The sequence below is a fragment of the Ambystoma mexicanum genome, chromosome 1q (assembly GCF_040938575.1).
Source record: "Ambystoma mexicanum isolate Mex_15411 chromosome 1q, UKY_AmexF1_1, whole genome shotgun sequence".
NCBI classification, from domain to species: Eukaryota; Metazoa; Chordata; class Amphibia; order Caudata; family Ambystomatidae; genus Ambystoma; species Ambystoma mexicanum.
The window spans coordinates 287,422,743-287,444,828 of record NC_090922.1 but is presented as its reverse complement, the minus strand read 5'-3'; positions in this window follow the sequence as shown (position 1 = coordinate 287,444,828).

Sequence of the window (22,086 nt, the reverse complement as noted above, 5' to 3'; positions counted from 1 at the left end):
CAATACCTTCAACTCTCCCTTCCTAAATATCTTCCTTCTCAAGCTCTTCGCTCATCTGCCTCCAACTCCCTCAGGGTCAGTCGCTTCTTCAAGCAGCGAGTTGGTGTTAAATCTCTGTCTTCTGCTGGGGCCTCCCTCTGGAACAGCCTCCCAGCTCTGCTGAAATTTAAGGAGAACCATCTTCAGTTCCGGAAGCACCTCAAAACCTTCCTCTTTGCTTCTGCTTTCTCTCCTCCCCTTCCCTGCTGAACTCCTGTCTGTAATTAAAACTGCACTGGTCGCCTGGCCACTCTCGGATCTTGGGCCAAGGTCCCCCCCGCCAGTTGCACCGTGCACTGCCTCCCTGGCAACCCCTACATTTGTGGACTGTTTCTGTATCCCTGCAGCCCACTAACTGCACTTGACACCTGATGTCTGCACTCACCCTTGCACTGGAGAGCAGCTGGCCACGCCTTTTACTTATGGCTTCTATTTATACTTTTTATTCCACTGTTGTTTTCATGTACTGCACTGACCCCTTCCCCTTCCCCCAGCACTTTTCCCCTTGTCCCCTCCCCCTGCACTTGCGCAATCTCAATGTCACTTGGCCTAGTAAGATTATTGTCTCAGTCTTCGCTCTTCCCCCCCCTTGCCTCGTCATGCCTTGAAACACATGTGTATAGGCGCATTAGAAATGCCATATCATATCATATATCATATCATATCATGATGTTGTCCTCCATATTAGTACCTATACAACAAGAGTTTACAGTATGCACTATACCAATTAGAAGACCCCCATAGGACCTACCTAAGGGACCTTTTTTGGCGAGTGATTGATAGATCGTATACCCATTAAGAATGATAGGGGCAGTCAACCAAGTCTCCTGGAGACAGATATAAGTATGGTTTGTGATGTAAGATAATTAACCCTCAAGTGATACTAAATAGCTAAACCCCCTGCAGTTCCAGGACAAAAATGAGTGATCTCAGCGTTTCATCACTGCTGTAGGTAGTGATTCTGCAAGCCACTTAAGAACCTTCTGTATGTCACTCATCTGGACGTCTTTCCCATTAGGTAAAAGCGAAGGTGAATCTTTAGCCCTTTTACCCACAGTGTCCATCTTTGGCCATTTGGGGTCTTCCAATTCAAGGTCAGTGTCCAGTTCAACATCTACTGTCAATAGACTATCCCGATAGCTGTGCATCATTTGCGCTGTGGTCAGAGGCTTGCAGTGTATAGCAGAAACATTAGAGTTAAGACCTTTGAATGGCTCAACAAATTCAAAGTCTTCGGATCTGAGTACTCGTAATTGGGGAACTGTATGCAATCTGTTCAGAAATTCCAATCTTACTAACCATTTCAGTTGACTTTATTGATTGAGGTTTTTTTATGTGATAAATTTGGTTCCCAGGTAACCCGTTATAGTTGTTTTTACTGCCTGCTTCACTGGTAAAGGGGTCCATACCGGGAGGGGAGAACCCAACTTTGAGTTAGACGTAGAAACATTCTTGGCTGATTCATCATTTGGTTTAGATAAATCCGTCACCAAAGTGTCCTCTTCTTCTCCTAGTAGCTCCTCGTCTTTATCAGAGATGATCCAGCTGGTTGACTGGCCCACCCCATTTGAGTGGTGCTTTATGGCTCGTGCCGCTCTTTTCTAAGCTTTTTGGGATTTTTTCTGGATGGGAGCCGTTTCTGGGAGGGGAGAAGACTCAGCACATGGATGTTTCCTCACGGCTACCCTTATTGCCAGGCGCCTTTGCTTCCTAGAGAATAGCAAAGCGGATTTATTCGTATTGCTCAAGTTCAACTCAGGTGCCAGCGTGGGATACGCCGGTACAGGGGTGAACTCAATAGGATTGAGAACAGCCTCTTCATGGGGGTTTTCCAATAAACTTTCACCCATTTTCTTATGTTGTCTGGTATTCTCAAGTATCCTGCCACACATTTTGAGCAAGGATTTTTACGCAAATTTAAGTGATACCATTGAGGATTGAAGTTCAGCCAAGGTTGAGGAACAAGACTCAGAGTACATAGAGTCGACAGTTTCTTCGATGGTGCCAGCCCCCTCAAGGTCTATTGCAAGGTTCGGTGAGGCCGATAATCTCGCTGAGGGGTCCACATCAGATGATCTCTCATCCTCAGCCTCAGCATGTTCTACTGACGGTTTAAGGCATACCAGCATCATTGATCTTTGCATGGAAAGACATAGTTCCAGCAGGGAATTATTATCAAAGTCATCATAATTAGAGCATTTTGAGGTGACACATAATTTTCCTCCAATATTGTCAAGTTCTTTTCCAGGACGGCACAGACTAGGAAAAATGAAGTAATTGCATCATTAGTGGTCTACACTTTCTTTTTTTATTTGCTTTTGCCCACTCCAGGTTTAGAGGCATTCGGTACACTTTTATCGATCTTATTCCTGAGCTTATACCCAGTCGGCCGCTCCTTCCTGTGAGATGGCATCTTATTGTCAGCGGGTGAGTCTTTGCTCCAGTGACTGGTTGTCTATTCAGCAAAGAAACCACTGAATAGCTGCCAATCACTGGTTCTATTTACTTTTTAGTAAGACAATGAGTAAATGTATAATAGAACAGTTTTAGACCATGCCCATAGAACAAGCGCCTTCGCTTATATTGCTGCAGTCGGGATCAAAAGAATTAATCCCATAGTCTCCCAACTGCTTTTTTTTCCAAAAAGTCTGCAATGTGCCAGTAACTCTCAATAGTCCGTTATTCATGCACGTACATAAGAGCGTTACGGTGTGTTATAATATGGATAGACCTCCGTTCACACTCAATACGAACACAGCCTACAGCCAACTCATTAACCCAGTCCCTGCTTACCGGAGATCAAAGTACCTTGCTTCGCCATTCCTCAACACCGCGAGATCACAGATGATCACTTGCTGCCCACTTTCCGTTCTGCTATCCGCAGAGGAATGGACTTGATAAAGATAAGCAGCAGCAGTCAGGGGTATAGGCCACACCCTTAGCAGAGGAAATAGCAAAAAGACTTGGGTCCACAGAATCACAGAAGATCACATGCCGTCCACTTTCCTCTCCATGATATAAACATTGAACAGAACTTCAGGGAAACCTCCCAGATAACCTCCCAAATAATTCAAGATTCATCACCATGGCCAATTTTAACTTGTAGATCCTATTACTGCATCCAATATTTTAGACCAGTATACAATTTACCCAGTACACTCCAAAGACACCATACACGATGCATTAGAAACATATAAAATGTGTCAAGCCGAACGATCTCCAATCAGCATATGGGAGAAAAGTGTAGAAGCACGTGCCTTTACTCGACTCTTTGCTAAAGAAAAAGGGGAGAGATATGATGAAAGATTCACACAAATAACAGTGTCAGAATATCACTCTTTACAAATGTATTTTGAAGACCCCAAATTCAGACAAAATGTTGAATACATATTCCACCTCCTGTTCAAAAGTGAACTAGCAGCTCTATGTTACAGAGTTGCACACACATTGAAAACAAGCTCCAATTTGTTAAACATGTCTGCAACCCTACTATTTCAAAAGATAAAAGACAAAGATGAAGTTTTGCAGTAAAGTATCACAAATCTCTTGGCAAACATGCGTGGTACAGGAGAATAATGGTGTTAGGAATCTAGTTCGGGCCATCTCGAAGGCTAGTAATATACCTGCATCCAATACAATTCATGGCCATTCCAGGTCTTCTCCTCGTTCGCCACTCGCAACCTCTAACACTCCTGGAGTACTCAAGTTAGCACACAGACTCTGTTAGTTATGCCTCGTTCCTTTCAACAATGCTGGAGGTTGCCTTGGAAACACTGGCTGCCGTTGCACCGCTGTCCTGGGTCACGTTACCTTAGACGGCATGCCGCTAAGGGAAGGTCAGGTGACCTTAATATAAACCCTGCCCGCTCCAGGAAGGGTTGCTCCTGAATTTACTTTCTTGCTAGCCTTACACTTATTGATTCATTGTTTATTCTTGAGAACCTCTGACCCATTTCTACTTTCATGGAACTCTTTGTCTTGATCCCTGGTTACGTTGCCTGGTTACTGATGATTTTCACATTACCCTGACCTCTAAATTCTGCTACGACTTGCCTTGCCTGCCGTTTTGCCTGAAGTCAAATGCTGTATCGCACCTTGCTCCTGTTTTCGGATTTGCCTTTACTGACGTCTTCTCAACCGGATCTTCTTGGAATGTTGTCAACCATTGCAACATTTATTTTGGATTGCCTTCGCTTTTCGATTGTCTGCAACTACAAACTATTTGGAATTTTGCTATGGACCTATGTGCTTGGACTAGAGATTTCCATACGAGCACTTTATTAGGCGTCCTCGTGCCGGCGGTGTTAGGTTTGCTAGTCCTGGGACCATTTCTTGGATTGAACTTTTGCATCACTATCACGCTAAGACTTTTTAGGGATTTTGGTACTTCACGGATCCAAATCAACATTTTCTGTGGGTAAGACCTTACTATACATTCTTGCTTAGTTAAAGAAGGAGTTGTTAGTTCTTTTCCTCTTTCTAATTGTGATCCTTTCATCTGTAGGCTATCGCCCTGCTGTTTAAGTCCTTATTCTGACATACTGGAAGACTAGCTGAATGTGAGTTACTACTGGTTCTTTTGAATATCTTTTGTTGTAATCACGTTGATTACTGATTGCGTGTTTTTTCATTGCAGCCAGTTGTCGTCTAGGGCTAATACCCTCTACACGCGGCTGTCTTCCTGGGGCAACATTCCACTTTCAGGCAATCCACCTTCCAAGATAGTCCTTCAGTACTACTGGTAGTTATATTGTAGGAAAAAATTCCTCACCTAGACTACGAGGTCAAAGCGCTCCTAGGCCTGGATAGTTACGTCCATGTAAGGGATCTTACAACTGGTTCCAATGTCACGCTGATGTACGGTGTATGCTAAGGAACCTCAGCCCATCCACATAGTGTGTTACTTTAGGTTGTGCAAAACATGCATGGGATGACTTGCACAACTTCCTACGCATAGAAAACCAAAGCAAAGAAGGACTAGACATAAAAACACTAGGATAACTCTCCTCTCCCTAGATACTTTCACCACCTCTTTATTGCCATGCTGCACTTCATCTGTAAGGACAATATCCCTCCCCTCGGAGAAGTGGAACACTTCATTTGGAGAAAAGAATATCAATCCAGAGGAGCACCACACATCCACATGCTTTTGTGGATAAAAGATGCTCCTAGATTTGGTCATGACAGTGATACCACTGTTTTGCAGTTTATTTACAAATCCATATCCTGCGACATCCCTTCAGAGACCACACATACTGAGCTACGTACAAACATTTTTCAAAAACATAAGTGTGGCAAATACTGCAGATGCAAAAACAAAGGTAAATACTATACCAAATGCCGCTTTGGTTTCCCTAGAACAGTTTTAGCAAAAGGAAACAGCTTCATGTCTTCTGTTAGATACAGGGTGAAAGACAAATCGCCTGAAAAAAGACATACAGCATTAAAAGAAACAAAGCTTCAAAGTACATCAATAATTACAATGCAATTATTGTCCTCTTGTGGAATGCAACTATAGATATACTATATATTGCAGCTAATTCCACTGCTGTTGCAAGATATGTCACAGCCTTCCTAACGAAAGCTGAGAAAACAGCTGAAAGACCTCTGGGATGACATATCATCTGACAAAACACTATCACAAAATTTGTACAGCGTTGGCATAAAAATGTGGTCCCAAAAGAGAATGTGAATGCTACGAAGCTGCAGACCCTTTAAGAGGCACAGCCTTATATGGAAAATCTGAACACATAGTCTGGCTAAGCCTTGGTCCAGCTACATTCAGAAAAAGGGTGCTGAAATCCTACCAAGAAATAGAAACAATAGCCAAAAATGATCTCAACTGCCAGGACATTTTAATAAACAATGTATTAGTCACATACTACCCAAACCAAAGTAGTGCTTTGGAAAACATGTGCCTGTACCACCTACCCAAACATTTCTCTACCAAAAATAATGGGAAACCAGATGAAAAATGTTGAAAATACGTGGTCTCAGTTTGTGAAGGAAGCATCGTCAAACTTACCAAACCCACCCTGCAAATGTAGCAATCAATCTTCTGTTTCATTGCCACCAATTGTTCAAAACATTTCCTTGAACGGCTCAGACCAGTTGTGTTTGCAAATGCTCGTCCTTCATAGAAATGCCATAAATAATCCTGACAACACTTAAAGTGTCTCATGAATAAGGCAAGAATGGGACTACTGTGCAGGAATGCTATAATTCACCATAAACACAAAGGAAGATCCACAAGAATTTCTAATGTACTTACTGTAAGTACTGGAAACCAAAAACATACCTATAAATGAAATCTCACAGATGAAAATCCATCCAGTGGTTTGTGCTGTAGATGTTAGCAAAATATTTTTTCCTTTGCATCAATGGGAAAAATAGACATTTTGGAAACCTCACCAAACATAGGCCATATACTTTTTTTTGCAAAGTTTGGTAAGGATTCATCCAGGGGGGGGCAAAGTTATAAGCTGCCCAGAAAGTGCTTTTCCTATGGGTTGAGCAACTTAACCATAACTACAGGGCCGCTACCTCATGCCCTGGTATATATATCACACGGTCCGCGGTAGCTACCGTGTAGTTATGGTTAAGTTGCTAAACTCATAGGAAGACCACTTTTTCAGCGGCTTATAACTTTGCTCCCCCTGGAGGAATACTCACCAAACTTTGCAAAACAAGTCTATGGCCCGCTCTGAATTCTTTCGGCAAGTTTGGAGAGGATTCCTGCAGGGGGGGAAATCTATAGGGGGTGTCCCAAAAGATTTTTTTTCCATAGACTGAATGGGGATAAACAATGCACACAGCTACAGGCTGAACGGCTGGATGGATTTTCACCATGTTTGGTGGAAATCCGACCAGTACTTTTGTTGCAAATAATTTAACTGTATGCCACAAAAAATGAGTGTTCTCTGGGTCCGTTCCGCGGACCCATTTCCCTGTTCGCTCCACGGAACTTTGGCTTGCAGTGCACTGTGATGTAGGTGAACATTGGGCACAGCCGGTGGTTGGCTGGAGGGAAGCGTGCTGTGCATCAACGTTTTTGGGAAATGCCGCCATGCCATATCGGAGGATAGTGCCATGCCAGAAGGGGTGCAAAACATGATTTGCAGGATTGAGTGGGTGAAAGAGGGGATGAAAAGTTTGGGGTAGTGAAAAGCAGACAATATGATATATTTCTTTCGGTCGAAGAAGACGGTGGTGTGCGATGGGTGCACGCGAGTAATGTGGCAATTTACGGGTACCTCCTCAGGGGACAAACCTTCAGTGGCGACTGCATGGGCGCTGCATTGGGAACACGGGCGCATTGCAGAGGATGTGAAGACATTGACAATGTGTTGTGCTGTAGCCTAGGGGTGCCGGTGGTTATGGTGACTTTGTGGGTTTCCATTGTGGTATGCCGGTGGGTTGGCCTGTTGGTGGCTGTGGTACGTTTGTGAAGTATGGTACATGCCGAAATGTTCCCATGCATGCCTGCATTGCCTTGTAGTGGGTGTGGGCAAGGGCTAGGCTTTTGGGTGCATGGGCGGAGGCCTCCACTTGTACCCAAGAGCCTAGGGCTTGGACAGTATCCCTGCAATGTAATGCCCCCATGAATGGGAGAACAGTGAGGCAATTTGCGGGTAGCTCATCTGGCGACTACCTTCTGTGGCGACTGCATGGAAGCTGCCTAGGGAATGGGGACTGCATTACAGAGGATGAAAAAATGGGGAATGGGTGACATTGGCACATGAAAGGAATGTTTACCATCACAATTTTGTGATATGGGCCATTCACGCAGGTACTCACATATACTTCCTTGGCGGGTAGCTGCACAGGTGACTAGAATTTTTTGGTGACTGCAGGCACACTGCTTTGGGGATGGGGAGTGCATTGGAGAAAATACGATGATATTTCCAGTCTGTGTACTATGTTGTATTGTGCCTGCAAATTCCCTACTGCCTTGTGTGCATGGCTAGGGCCCTTCACTGTTGAACCAAACAGTTTGGGCACTTGTTGCAAGTAGCTTTTAGAATATTGCCTTGTTTGGGTCCGTTAGTGTACTCATATGTTCCTGTAGTCAGGAAAGCTGAGTAGCCACATGTTCCCATGCATGGCTCTGTTGCCTTCTAGTGGGTATGTTGAAGGACTACGCTCTTGGATGCATGGGCGGAGGCCCTAGGCCTCCGCATGTACCCAAGAGCATAGGCCTTGGCCACAACCCCCTCAATGCAATGCGGCCATGTATGGGACAACTGTGATAATGGTATGTGGATTGCACACATGTGTAAAGAATGCATTGCCTTTGCCTTAGCTCATTTTGATAAGTTATTATAACCTTACTTTCTGACATCCCGTTGTTGGATACGGGTGCCGGTGGTTATGTTAACACGTGGGTTCCCATTCTGTTGTGGCGGTGGGTAGAGGTGTTGGTGGCTGTGGTACGTTTGTCAAGTATGATATGTGGTGCCTTGTTCCCATGCATGCCTCTATTGCCTTACACCTCCGCATGGACCCAAGAGGCTAGGGCTTGGCCACAGCCTTGCTTCCGGGAAGGCTGTAAGACATTGCCACATGGAAGGAATTTTTTACCATCACAGTTTTGTGATATGGACCTTTTACGCAGCTACTCACATATACTTCGTTGGCGGGTAGCTGCACAGGAGACTATAATTTTTTGGTGAGTGTAGGCAGACTCCATTGGGGATAGGGAGTGCATTGGACACAGTGTGAGGATATTTGCAGTCGGTGTGCTATGTTGATTGTGCCTGCAAAGCCCCTACTGCCTTCTGTTGGTGGCTAGGGCCTTTGGACCTAACAGTCTGGACAATGGTTGGAAGTAGGTTTCAGAATGTTGCCTTGGTCGGGTTAGTTACTGTACACATATGTACCTGTAGTCAGGATAGGTACGTGGCCACATGCTCCCTTGCATGGCTCTATTGCCTTCTAGTGGGTGTGTCCAAGGACTAGGCTCTTGGCCATCACCCCCGCAATGCAATGCAGCCATGTATGTGACTTCTGTGGATTGCACACATATGTATAAAGAGTGCATTCCTTTTGCTTTAGCTCATTTGGATAAGTTATTATAACCATACCTTCTGACATCCCACAGACTTTAAAATATGGAAGTGTCCTAAGGTACTCACAATGGCAGATTCATTGTGGAGGACTTATTAGACTTCTTACAGCAGCAGTGCTACAACATGCCACAATTTGCCTTTGGAATGGTGTGGCCGTGAACAGAGGTTTGCTTCATGGAGTACAGTAAGGCACTAGAAGATACATGGGAGCATTGTGATAATGGTATGTCGATGGCACACATATGTATACAGAGTGCATTTCATTTACTTTCGCTAACTTCGGTAAGTTATTATAACCATATCTTGTTCCATACCACACACTTTTCAATATGTGAATGTTATAAGGTACTCGCCTTTGTAGAATCAGTGTGGGGAACATGTTACACTTGCTACAGTAACATTGGTGAGATATTTCCATTTGAAATGGTGTGGCCTTGAACAGAGCCTTGCTTCAGGGAGTGTACTCAGATATTGGGACATGAAAGGATTTTTTTACCGTCAAAATATTTGCGACATGGCCCATGTACGCAGCTACTGACATATAATTCATTGTTGGGTAGCTGTACAGGCGGATATCTTCAGAGCCCATTTGGGATGGGGAGAGTATTGCAGATGATAGCGGGATATTTCTATTTGGTGTACTGTGTTTTGTTGGGAGTGGCAAGCCCCTACTGCCTTGTGTGCATGGCTAGCAGAATATTGCCTTCTTTGGGTCCTTTCCTATACTGATATGTAACTCTAGCGTACACTCTTGGAAATATGCATGTCTACTGTGGGTGCTCACCATTACAGAATGATTGTGGAGCGCATTTTACAGCTGGTACACCGCCAGAGGTGGCATGATGTGCCTGCACTTGCATATGGTATACGTCATTGGACTTCTTGTCGTTCACGCACAGACATCCCACCATTTCTGTTTAGTATGGTGTGCCCCTGATAATACCCTGTGCTTTGACAGTGAAGGAAGATATTGCGACATGACACGAGTTAATAAGCATTACAGATTTAAAGTATGGATAATGTACAGACCGACCTGCATACATTTGCACCGGACAAAATTATCAACGCCGTTATGTCCCGGCATATATGCAGGACGGCAGGCCATCTGACTGTTAGCTTTCTTTTGAGTACTTGTTGAGATGGCCAACGAACACGGTTGGCATTCCTATTGTGTGCAATTGTAATGTGTGTATCGCTTCCAATACCTATACGTGTGGGCGGCATACACCATTGCAAGAGTCACTGGCATTGCTGACTTTATTTGTGGAGACGGTGTGCACTCCAGGTATTTTCGTTACGTGTGTGCCCAGGTTAGCACACTCTGTCATGTGAGCACCAGGCTCTGGAAAGAAACAATATAAACAAAAGCAAAAGCAGATATGTGGAAACAGAGCGTACGGTTCCAGAACATTCCCATAGTTTACCAACAACACTGTGAATTGATGCAAGTGCTTTATGTTGCTACAGAATGCTAACGAGAACGTGTAAGGTGACTGCAATCATTTCTCTTTTATTTCGCAAACAAAATGCAGTGAGCAATGCCATCTGTGAACTTCTGTAGTTCTGTTGTCCTCTAGAAAAGTGGGAAAAGGAGTACTTTGTGGTCCTTGGTGGGCTGTGTTGAAGAACACATTTTCTTTGCTAGGTAGAGAATGTAGCAGCTGTTGCCTCTGGGATGCTTTACAGCATAAATGTTTGCAGGTTGGTTCGTATTGCCGGAACCACAAATGGACATACAGGCCCATATCGGTTGGCCCAGATAATAACGACGGAAAACATATCGGTTATGGAAATATTGCAATGCTTGGGGTCTACCGCTCGTCTGTTGGAAGGTGGAAGGAGTGGCACAAGCATTAAGGTGCTCGGTATCTGAGAAGAAAGAGGAATAAGAATAGATGTAAGTAGTCTCTATTAGTGACAGCGTACAGGACAAGAGTTTGCAAGGAGGATGTCATAATAGGTGGCTGCCTCATGGACCATGTACTGTGTGTTAATGAGCAGCGTCATATGTTAATCCGCTGCCTTGCTCTCTGTTTTGTAGGTGATACTGTCATTGTACGGCTCCACACAAGGAAAATGTTTTTGAAACGTTGCCACAAGATGCTCTTTTCATGTGTTTCCTTGACAGTCCTTGCAAGTGTTGTTAGACCTACAGCACAAAGTCTCTGTGTGTGTCCAAAGGAAAAAATAAAAAATAACCCTCATGGGGGTCTCCTCAGATCCAGGAGAATCCAGGAGTTGGTTTGGTCAAAAATGCATCATTGAAATGTGAGATGTCGATGTTTGTGTGCTGGTTGACTGCTGCGTGCACCTGTGGCCATTATTACTTTAAATACAATGAGGGTATGTAGAACTGGTACTTGTGTGAAATGGCATAGTGGGCAAAACATGGAATGTAGCACTGCACGAGTGAGCAGAAGGTGTGCTGTTTCAGTGCATGAATTGCATTCCCTTTTCGTAAGTACAATCACTGTTGCAATTTATGGAGAATGGTGGAGACATACCACTGTAACGGCACATGCTTACTGCTGTTACAAACGTCCGTACAATGCACACAGAGAAAGTGTGTGGTAAAGTAAATTTATAAATATGCATACAGAACAGCAGCTTACAATTTTTTAATCATAGTACACATGTGATGTAAAGTTGTACATACATAACTTTGGCAAATTCCATGCTTGTACTGGGTGGGCGACAAATTGCAGTGTACAGTGTATGGAATCAGTGCAGACTGTGTTTGGGTACATGGGCAGAACAACTGCACTGTAAGTTATGTATCCATTTTTTCTACAATTCCATACAATGTCTGACCTTGGAGCTAAACATGCTTCCCACTGAAAGCTGTTTTACAATGAGCATTTGTCCTTTTGAAGGAGAGGTATGTTAGGTTTTGCTTTCCGGAGATGATGCTGGAAAAAATAAAAGTATTCAGGCGGCAACTTATTTCAATTGTAGCATGCATTTCCGAATGATGGTAGTGTCATTACGGTGAAGGTAGTACGACGTATAAGAAAAGATGATGGTGATGTTCACATGCTGTCCTGAATGCACAGATGGTAACATAAATAAAATGTGCTTTTACAGTGCTTAAGGAACATTTATATGTGCAGTGTGTTAAGATGCAACGGTGGACGATGGCAGACTGTATGTTCGCTGCCTCAGCATACGTGGATGGCTGGCCCATCGTACGCAGTTTGGTGTCTTGCAGCATGAACATGTTTGGGGCTGTCATTGATCAAAGAAAAGGAGTTACTGCGTACGTCCTTCAAACATTGTAAGGGGGTTATAGTGTTCAAATGGTGTTTCCATTATACCATAAGAAAGGGAAACAGAAGTTGAAAGATTTAAGGAGTAACACAGTAGTTGAAATATGGCTGCTGAGCTATGTACCATGTACTGCAGTGAAATATGTGTTGGATACCTTCTTTCGAAATGGTGTACATAACAATGAAGATGAACTTATAGCGTAAACAGCCCCAGTTGACTGCGTGAAGCCAAATGTAGCAGCAGTTAGGACAGTTATGTAACATATATGGATGCATTGATCAATGTGCATTGTTCTGGTTGTGAAGATTATCGGGTAGGTTACTGTAGTGTAGTGCATTCAGTGTGTCCACTTACTATAGGCTTACATGAACAGTGTCCATAGGAAACAGGTTATCTATAGTGTACAGGAAATGGCGGGCAATGTCAACTGCAGTAGCTAAGGGGTAGGTGGCTGTGTTATGTGTGGGTATTCTGGTATGTATATAGATGTTTGTATGCATAGTTGTACAGTGCAGTGGCAGTTGTAGGCATGGTCTACATTATTGAGTGCATGGCTCGAGCCCCAACACTGTACTGGATATACTGAAGCGTGTAGGGCATAGGCAAAAGCTGCTTATTGTAATATAGGTGTGCATAGGAAATTGTGGCATTGCTATGTTTATTACAGCTATAAGTGCACACATTGCACTGTGGACATTGTATAGAATTATGATACCAATAATTGCATACTTACTATTTGGATTGGGGAGGGCCTGTGCTTTTTTTGGGTATCGAATGTGAAATGTTGTAGTACTCATTGCTGCATTATATGTGGGAAAAGAGAACAGAACATGTTAGAGCAGCTATATTTTTAAGTTGCAGTCCACTACATTGCATATATTTACTTACTTTGTGGACCCTCATAACTAGTACTTCATAAGTACTGTGCTTTCAATGCTTTTGCAATGAGTGCAGTTCCTGTATTTCTTTGCATAATCATGCATAATCATGTGGGGGAAAAAATCCATGCTGGATTAAAAAAAAATAACTTCCAAATGTCTTTGCTTCTATGGTACACAATGAATTACGGTAACGTTTGGACTGGTTACAGTACTTTATAAGGTGTAGTCTTGAAGTAGGAGGAAATGTAATGGTTTCTGGCTATACATGTTGGTAGGATGGGTGGCTTTGCATAGCAGTTGGTGCTTTGTAAATGTTTACCTGCTTCCTTTTTGTAGCACTGTTTCTTTATGTGTTTGGTTGCTCCTGGTGGTTTGCAAGTATTGTGCCATTGTACTGTGCTACTGCGCAATTGTGACGGTAGTTACGTACCTGTTGCCGTACTGTAACTGCTCATACTTTGGAAGTGTTTGAGGATATGGTTGTAGCACAGTCGTTGAAGGTTGAGTTGGGTTGTTTTAATGCTTCAAATAACATTGTAGTATTCTGGTTGCAGTTAGATACCAAGTGGCGTATTTTAACTGTTTACATTGTCCCATTCCTACAGGGTACGTTTACAAGCTTGTGCATTCCTGTTGTTACTTTCACATCTGTGTACATTCTGAAATGGTAGTCTACCATTATGGGTTTACGTAGTGATAGTTCCATATGTCTTGCAGTTTTATGAGTATTCTTAGAGAGCTGGTGACTCATTTGGATACTTGGTGGTTTCAGAGGTTACTGAGGATAGTTTTTAACCGTCATACTTAGTACTTTCGCTCTTACGTATCTTGTGGAAAAACTGCTACTGTGATTTGTGTACACATATTGTTTGTGTGAGTGTACTCATTGGATTCATTGGGGATCAAATTGCCCAACACACACTTTAATGCATTTCTTCTATGCCTGCTTTATGCTAAGTTGCTTTAGGTCGACCTTGTGAAAGGGCATTTGTTTTGTGTGCAATTACGAAGGTACTGGTTGGTGCTGGGGAGAAAGGTATACTAGGTTTGTACATCAATGACTACATTTTGGCTTCAAGAATATTATGTAGGCATTTGCAAGATTTGCAGGTAATCTATGCTTTGGAATGATGGAAGTATCATTGCATTCCCACCATGACCATTGCTTTCTAATGTATGCAGTATAATGGCCTCCACTGGTTGTGTGGCCTGGGTGGTAGATTGTGGCTACTTTTGTGAAGGTTTTCTTCCCAAGTGATACCTGTCCATGTGTGAAGGCAGTATGTTTGCAGTTGTTTTTGGTTCCATCGGCATTGTATCTTAAGAGCATTAATATTACATATTGAATATGGGAGTGTATATGTATCATAGAACGATTATCAGAATTGCATGACCTACACCATATGATATGGTTTGCATTTTGCACCAGTTGCTGAAATGGAATGGAGTCCTAGTTAGGTATTGCTACATACACAAAGCATTAGTTAGGGACTTGTTCCAGAATGACATGGTTGCACAGACTGCATGTATGTTTCCACATGTAGGAAATGTGAAAGATTTAATTCATGAGTATGGTTTTCCTTTCCAGTAATTGCACGAAGTACAGTAGAAATTCCTGTGGATCTTCTTGTCGGTTTAAAGTGAATTTCACCATTCCAGCACAGTAGTCCAATTCTTGCCTTATTCATAGCACACTGTAAATGTTGTCAGGATTACTTACTGCATTTCTGTGAAGGACGAGCATTTGCCAACACAACTGGTCTGCGCCATTTAAATAAATGTTTTCAACAATTTGTGGTATTTTGAATAGCACATTCATTGCTACATTTGCATAGCAATAAACACCTGTTGTATTGGAAAATTTGAATGGACCAGGTACTTCTGTGTCTGAGTACTTTGATTGAAGGGTACGTGGTTTCTTTGAAGATGCACTTGTTTTTGTGTGTGGCGTTAGGTATGTCTTGTCTTTTTTACTCCTTTTGTCTGTGCTTTTGGTAGTTGATGTAGTATGAGTTCCTTTCAAATTCTTTGCTGGTACTATTGCCAAATCATTTACAACTTCTGATTGAATGAGCCTTCTTTTCAAACCTTTGGGTTTCTGAGTACCAGGGTGCATTTTCAGATGGGGTGTGTACAGTGCATGTAGTCTATTGTACTCTATGATGCAAGGAATGTCTGAGTTGACTGCAGTTGCATCAAACTTCACTAGATACAGTCCTTCCAGTGTACGTAGCCGTGACAGTGCTGCGTAACTCATGCCTTCTTTAAAGACTGTGCTGCCAATATCAATCAATGCTTGATCTAAGGTTAGACATTGCGATTTATGAATGGTTACTGCATAAGCTAGCGACATAGAAAACTGTTCTCTGTGTACATACATGTCTTTGAAAAGAAGGAATCGAGCCATTGCGCCTCCTATCTTTTTAACTTCTGAAAGTTTGGCTTGTTGACACATAGGTATTGTCATACCGTGTACATCCATTTTGTCTGTGGCATGAATTTCCACTAGTGGTTGTTTTTCTTTTTTCAGCATTGTTGCATTGAATCGTGCACAGCTTGCTAGAGATGGCATTAAGGACATACAGGTGACACTGTTGTGAGCTAATTGTTCCATGACATCAGTAGCACATGTGTTATGCCCGTACAGCTAATGGATTTGTCTACTATTGAGGGTAGACTGCAGCTCCTTTGATAGTACACCAATCTGTATGTTTTTTAAAATGTTGGCATAGGTGAGGTCTGCAGACCGACGCATATTTTGAGTTAGTTCTCTGTATTGGAAATGTAGCCAGAGATTTACATTACCGATGCTTCCAAGACTTTTACAGCATACTTTGCGTCCCTTGATATTGAAGATAGGTTCACCTTTCACTGATGTTAATTGAAGGAGATCTCTGAAAACAATGACACGTTTTCCTCCAAAGAGTTCTTTGAAGTCTGTTTTGAGAACCTCTTGCAACCTGAGGTGAATCACTGCCAACATTAGGTTGGAGAACATGCTTACCTCATTTATTTTCATTTGCTTCAACACTCTGCGTGGCTCCATAGCAGATTCTGTTGAAAGTTTATAGTACTCTAATGTGTTTTGGTGTTCTACTGGAAGGAGTAGCAATCAGTGTAGTGTGACTCCACCTATGTTGTAGGCAGCCAAACCTGTAGAGGTGGTTACAACAGCTGAAAGGTTGTTGTTTGTTAATTGTTGGAGGTATTTACTGATCATTTTTATTAAGAATGTTTTGCCTGACCCAGCTTCCCCACTTACAAACAGCAGTACAGGTTTGAAGTTGTCACAGGTGCAACTTTTACTTTCGTGATATCTACCATGCTCAATTTTTTCACTTACGTCTAGAAACATTGTATGCTGTTCATTGTTTATTTGGGATTTCAGTACAGCCAACTCTTCTGCAGACTGTTCATACTGAATAATGGTGGTGGTTATTTCCGTCATGGCTAATTCTGCCCCATTTGCTATGAGTGGCTGTCCAAGTTGTTCTTGGCTGCCTGTTACAGAAGGTTCACTGCACTCAGAAGTGTCTACATGTAGTTGTGCTTCAAGTTATTCTTCTTGTTGGCGTTCATTGTCCAATATGGTTTTGTACCATGTAAAGTTTTCATTTGTTATTGTACTTTCACTTGCAATGAAAGGATCTTCATAGGAGGCATGGGTGGCTAATACATCTTCTTCTTTTCTCCATGGTTTGAAAAGTTGCAGTTGAGCCATGCAGTACAGTTCTTTGTGTTGAAGAGTTTTTAATGACATCTTCATATGATTAATTACGCTGTGTTTGGTAAGTTTCACCAAGCTGCCTGCACAACTTTCCACTCTGTATCTACCTTTGTTCTCATCTGGTTTAATGTTATTTCTGTATATAAAGTTTTAGGCACATGGCTTCTAAATTAATACTCCTGTTTGGGTGGTATGCGTTCAATAAGTTGTTCTTCAAAATGTCCTGGCTGTTGGGATCGTGTTTGGCTATTGTTTGTATGTCTTCGTACGATTTCAGTGCTCTCTTTCTGGATGCAGCAGAACCAAGGCTTAGCCACACTATGTTTTCAGATTTACCATATAAGGTGTTGCTGGTTAAATGGTCTGCAGCTTCATAGGAGCCACATTCTCTATGGGACAGCATTTTTATGACAACGTTGTACCATTTTTCAACTGTTGTTTTCTCAGATGATATGTCATCACAGAGGTCTTTGGGCTCTGTTTTCTCTGCTTTGGTTAAGTAGGCTGTGACATATCATGCAACTGCAGTGGGATTATCTGCAAAGTACTGTACTTCAATATTACCATTCCATAGTAGGGCAATTATTGTGTTGTAATCATTGATGTACTTTGATGCTTCATTCCTTTTTATGCAGTATGTGTTCTTAGGAAATGTGCCTATCACAGTGTATCGAACTGAAGACATGAAGCTGTTGTTGAAACTAGTCTAGGGAAACCAAAAGTGGCATTTGGTATAGTATTTGCCTCTGTTTTTATATTTGTGCCAACAATACTTGCCACACTTGTGTCTTTGGAACTGCAAAATGTGTGCATGTAGGTCACTATATGAACTTTCCGAAGGTATTTTGCAAGTGACATATTTGTGAATGAACTGCAAAACAGTTTCATCACTCTCCTCACCAAATTTAGGAGCATTTTTAATCCACAAAAGCATGTGGATGTGTGGTGCTCATCTGGCTTGATATTCTTTTCTCCAAAAGAAGTGCTCCACTTCTCAGAGGGGAGTAAGTGCTTTATTGCAAATGAAGTGCAGCATGGCAAGGAAGCAATGATCAAAGTACTGTGAATTGTTTACTGGATCAAGAGAGCAAAGGTCTCCTTATGTTTTTATGTCTACATTCATTGATTGAAAGGTAGAAAAAGCACTTTATCAACAGTTATTCCCACAATCATATGAAACTAATACAAAAATACAAATGGCCTCATTACGAGTATGGAGGAAATGAAAAAAAGAAGGCAGAATGGCATTACCAGCATCATTAATGGGTCCGGGCCATTACGAGCCGACAACCCGCCAATGCCGCCACCGCCCATACCGTGCCCCTTCTTACCAGCATGGGTGCATACACACGCCCCTTCACGGCACCAATACCGGGATGCCGCTAACAGGAGGACATCACAAGTTACGCAGGCATGCACTTACTGGCGTCCCGATGGCGGTAATTAGGGCCTGCACAACGGTGGCAATACAGGCATCGGGGACCACCCCCAAATAGCAACAGCCACAGGTGCACACAATCACCACAGGTGGAGTCAATGGAGCCTGTCCCAGTACAAAAGGAGTACACCCACACACCACACCCCTTCCTTCACCAAAATGGTCCCACAAGCTGTTGCAATCATGGGCTAGAGGAGATGCCTGTACTGCTACAACAACAGCAACAACAGCAACAATAACTACAGCTACAACAACAGGCAGCACAGAGGAGATGCAGGAGAAGAGGGAGGGTGAGACAGGCCCAGCAAGTTCCACCAGTGCAGCCAGTGGTACCACGTAGGCAGCCACCAATCCCACGCATCAGACCCAGTCCATTCAATCTGACCCCTGAGCAGGTTGGACCGGTTGGACCGAGACACCGTCACCACCATAGTCGACATGATACATGACAACATTGTCAGCCTGATATAAATCCGCACTGCCATCACCCCTCTACTAAAGGTGGTGTCTATGCTCCACTTCCTGGCCACAGGCACCTACCAGCACACAGTGGGCCAGCTGCATGGCATATCACAACCACTCCTGTCCCGCATTCTGACCCAAGTGCTTGATGCCCTCCTGCAGAATGCAAGCATCCACATGTACCTACCACGTACTGGCCAGGAGCTCGCTGACACCAAAGTAGGCTTCCATGCACTGGCAGGCATGCCCAATTGCGTCGGTGCCCTCGACTGCACCCATGTAAAATAATTGGTTGCCCCTCATGCCAATGAGGTGGTGTATCGCAATCGCAAGCAATACCACTCCATCAATGTGCAGATGATATGTGACTCCAGAAAGATCATCACACATTGTTGCGCCCGATATCCCGGATCTACACATGATGCCATCGTGCTGCGTAACTCCAGGCTACCCTGCTACATGGAGCGAGATATCAGATGACGTGCCTGGCTGCTTGGTGAGTTGCCTCACTGGCCCATGGCAGTGCATCAGGGTTGTGAGGTGGGGGGATGCATACTCCAGCTGGGTGGGAATGGGGGAGGGTGCATACTCCACCTGGGTGGGATTAGGCGGTGAGTGGACTATGCACTCAGAGTTAAACACTGTTGACCTGAACATCCCAACTCGAACATGACAAATCAATGCCATACATAAGACCAATGCCGTACATCACTGACAACATGCAAGACACACAAGCAGGCCACCATGGGTATTTCAAGCAATGCATGACTAAACATGATTACAACTGTGCCAATGTTGCTAATGTGATTAGGTACAGAGTAGCATATACTGCAATCATGGGTGGCAAGACATTGTTCCGCATCCACAGTACATCCACATCAGCATGCAAGTGAACACCCTGCATCATTTGTACACCGAAATCCACACTAGCAGACCATATTGCAGTACGCAATGCATCAAATTAATCTGTGTGCATACATACAGGGACATGTGCATGTCAACACCAAATAGCTGCGGCCGTGGCCATGAATCCTAAAGGTGCCAGCTCGGATTGACTCACACATACCTCTTTGTGTTCCCATGCAGGTGATGGAGGCTATCCCTTGAAGCCGTGGCTACTAACTCCTGTGCGGAACCCGCATAACAGGCATGAAGAGGAGTACAATCGGGTACATACCCGTACCTGTTTCGTGATTGAGCAGACCTTTGGCCTGTTGAAGGCACGGTTCCGCTGCCTAAGCAGGTCTGGTGGAGCACTCCTTTATTGCCCTGAGAAGGTGGCAAAGATAACCATGGTCTGTGTCATGCTGCACAACATGTGCATCTGGAGAAATGTACCACCGCCACCTGACATTGACATGCAGGCACTGGGTGAGGATGATGAGGATGATGATGGAGGAGAAGCAGCACCCCTGCCAGTACGTGATGCACAAGATGGCCGTGCTGTACGCCAATCACTGATTGACGATTACTTCTGAACCACAGGGACGTTGATGGTTATGTGTCAGTGCTACACTGAGTACTGGGAATGTGTGGACATGGACACAGGGTGTGTGGGGAGTTGGGCACTGTGCGCTGTCATGAATTGAATGGAGACAAACGAAATGAACAATGTCCAGGCATTAAATGATATTGAACACAACGGGTTTATTAAGAAAAATTACAAAAAAGTGCTTCCTCCCTCCACCACTCACACATCCTCCCCCCTGCTCCCAAAACACCCAAACACCACATACCCCCAAAACACCCCATAGCCCCCAATAAACACCCCATACCCCCAATAAACACCCCATACCCCCAAAAAACACCCCCTTAATCCCCTCTATACCACCATCACCACCTCCCCCCTCACCCATTGTCATCCCACATTATTTCTGGGCTTTTTTTGTGTGTCCGGGGGCAGCATTTCTGTCTGCCTTGCACTGCGCCTCATCATCCGCACAGGGCTGGAGGGAGCAGAGCTTGCACATGGATTGTGCCATCAAGATCCTCATACTCCTCTGCTTCCACATCCACATCACTGAGTGGGTCTATGGCTGCTGCCTCAGCCACTGAACTTGTGGTAGTGGACTGGGTGCCATCAGCCTCCCCTTCAGCTGTTGTTGGCAGCTGGGTAGTCGCAGTCTCATACACTGCTGTGGTTTCCTCATGAACCTACCTGGCCTGTGCACGTGCCCTGGGTTGCACTGTGGGCCGCGGTGCTGCTTCGGAGATGGAATGTCCAGTGCACTGTGATCTGGCCCTGGATGTAGATGGCTTTGGGGCAGGGTCCTGACTTTCACCTTCTGCATCAGTGCCTGTGGGGGAAGAAGAGCTGCAGGGCATCAGGGATGGTGTTACATGCAAGATGCATGAGTTGGTGCTGTACAGTATTTCATTTCCCATGCATTGCAATCTTATAGGTGTGTCACACAGGGTAGTTTCAAGGGGGGGGGGCACATTGGCATAAGCCATGGCGTCTCCATTCGGCACAGATGCGTACCAGGTGGCATGCCATTGTATTGAGGTTTGTGTGATGTATGACATGCAAATGGTCCCTGAGTGTTGGGTGTCTGTTAGTAATGGGATTGGCACACAGCATGCATTTCATTGTGGCAGAGTTTGGGCCTTCATCTGGATATGGATTTGTATATGTGTGTATGATGGGCCATGCATTGGTTGGCTTGGCTCACTTTCACATCAGTTGTACTACGTCATGGTTTGGCCTACTGGGGTTTTCAGGGTCACTTACCTCCATCTCCCGATGTCACGGCACCCGTCTCCATTTCGCCGAAGCCCTCTATGGACTCCATGTGGATGGTTGTGCTGCAGGTTTCTTCTCAGCGCATCAGTTTCACTGGTGAGTGGGCACCCCCGCCTGTGGCCATGGCCTCCCTGCGTTTGCTGGACAGGATGTTCCGGACCCTGAGACAGAGGTCATCCCATCTTATTTTGCAGTCTTTGACTGTGCGTGCGGTGGTGCCAACCGCTGACACCTTGCGCACAACCTCCTCCCAGATTTCTTTCTTTCGTATCTGAACTTCTCTTTTGAGGTTGATAGCAAAAACCTCTTCTGCATGGGCTGCAAGATTGTCAGCCAGCATGTTTAGCTCCTCATCGGAAGAAGCGCTTCTTGCACAGGCGGGGGGTAATTTTGCGGGTAGCCTTCGACATGCTGGATGCTGTGGCCCTGCTCTCTCCTCTGTAGCACTGCTGGATTGAGAG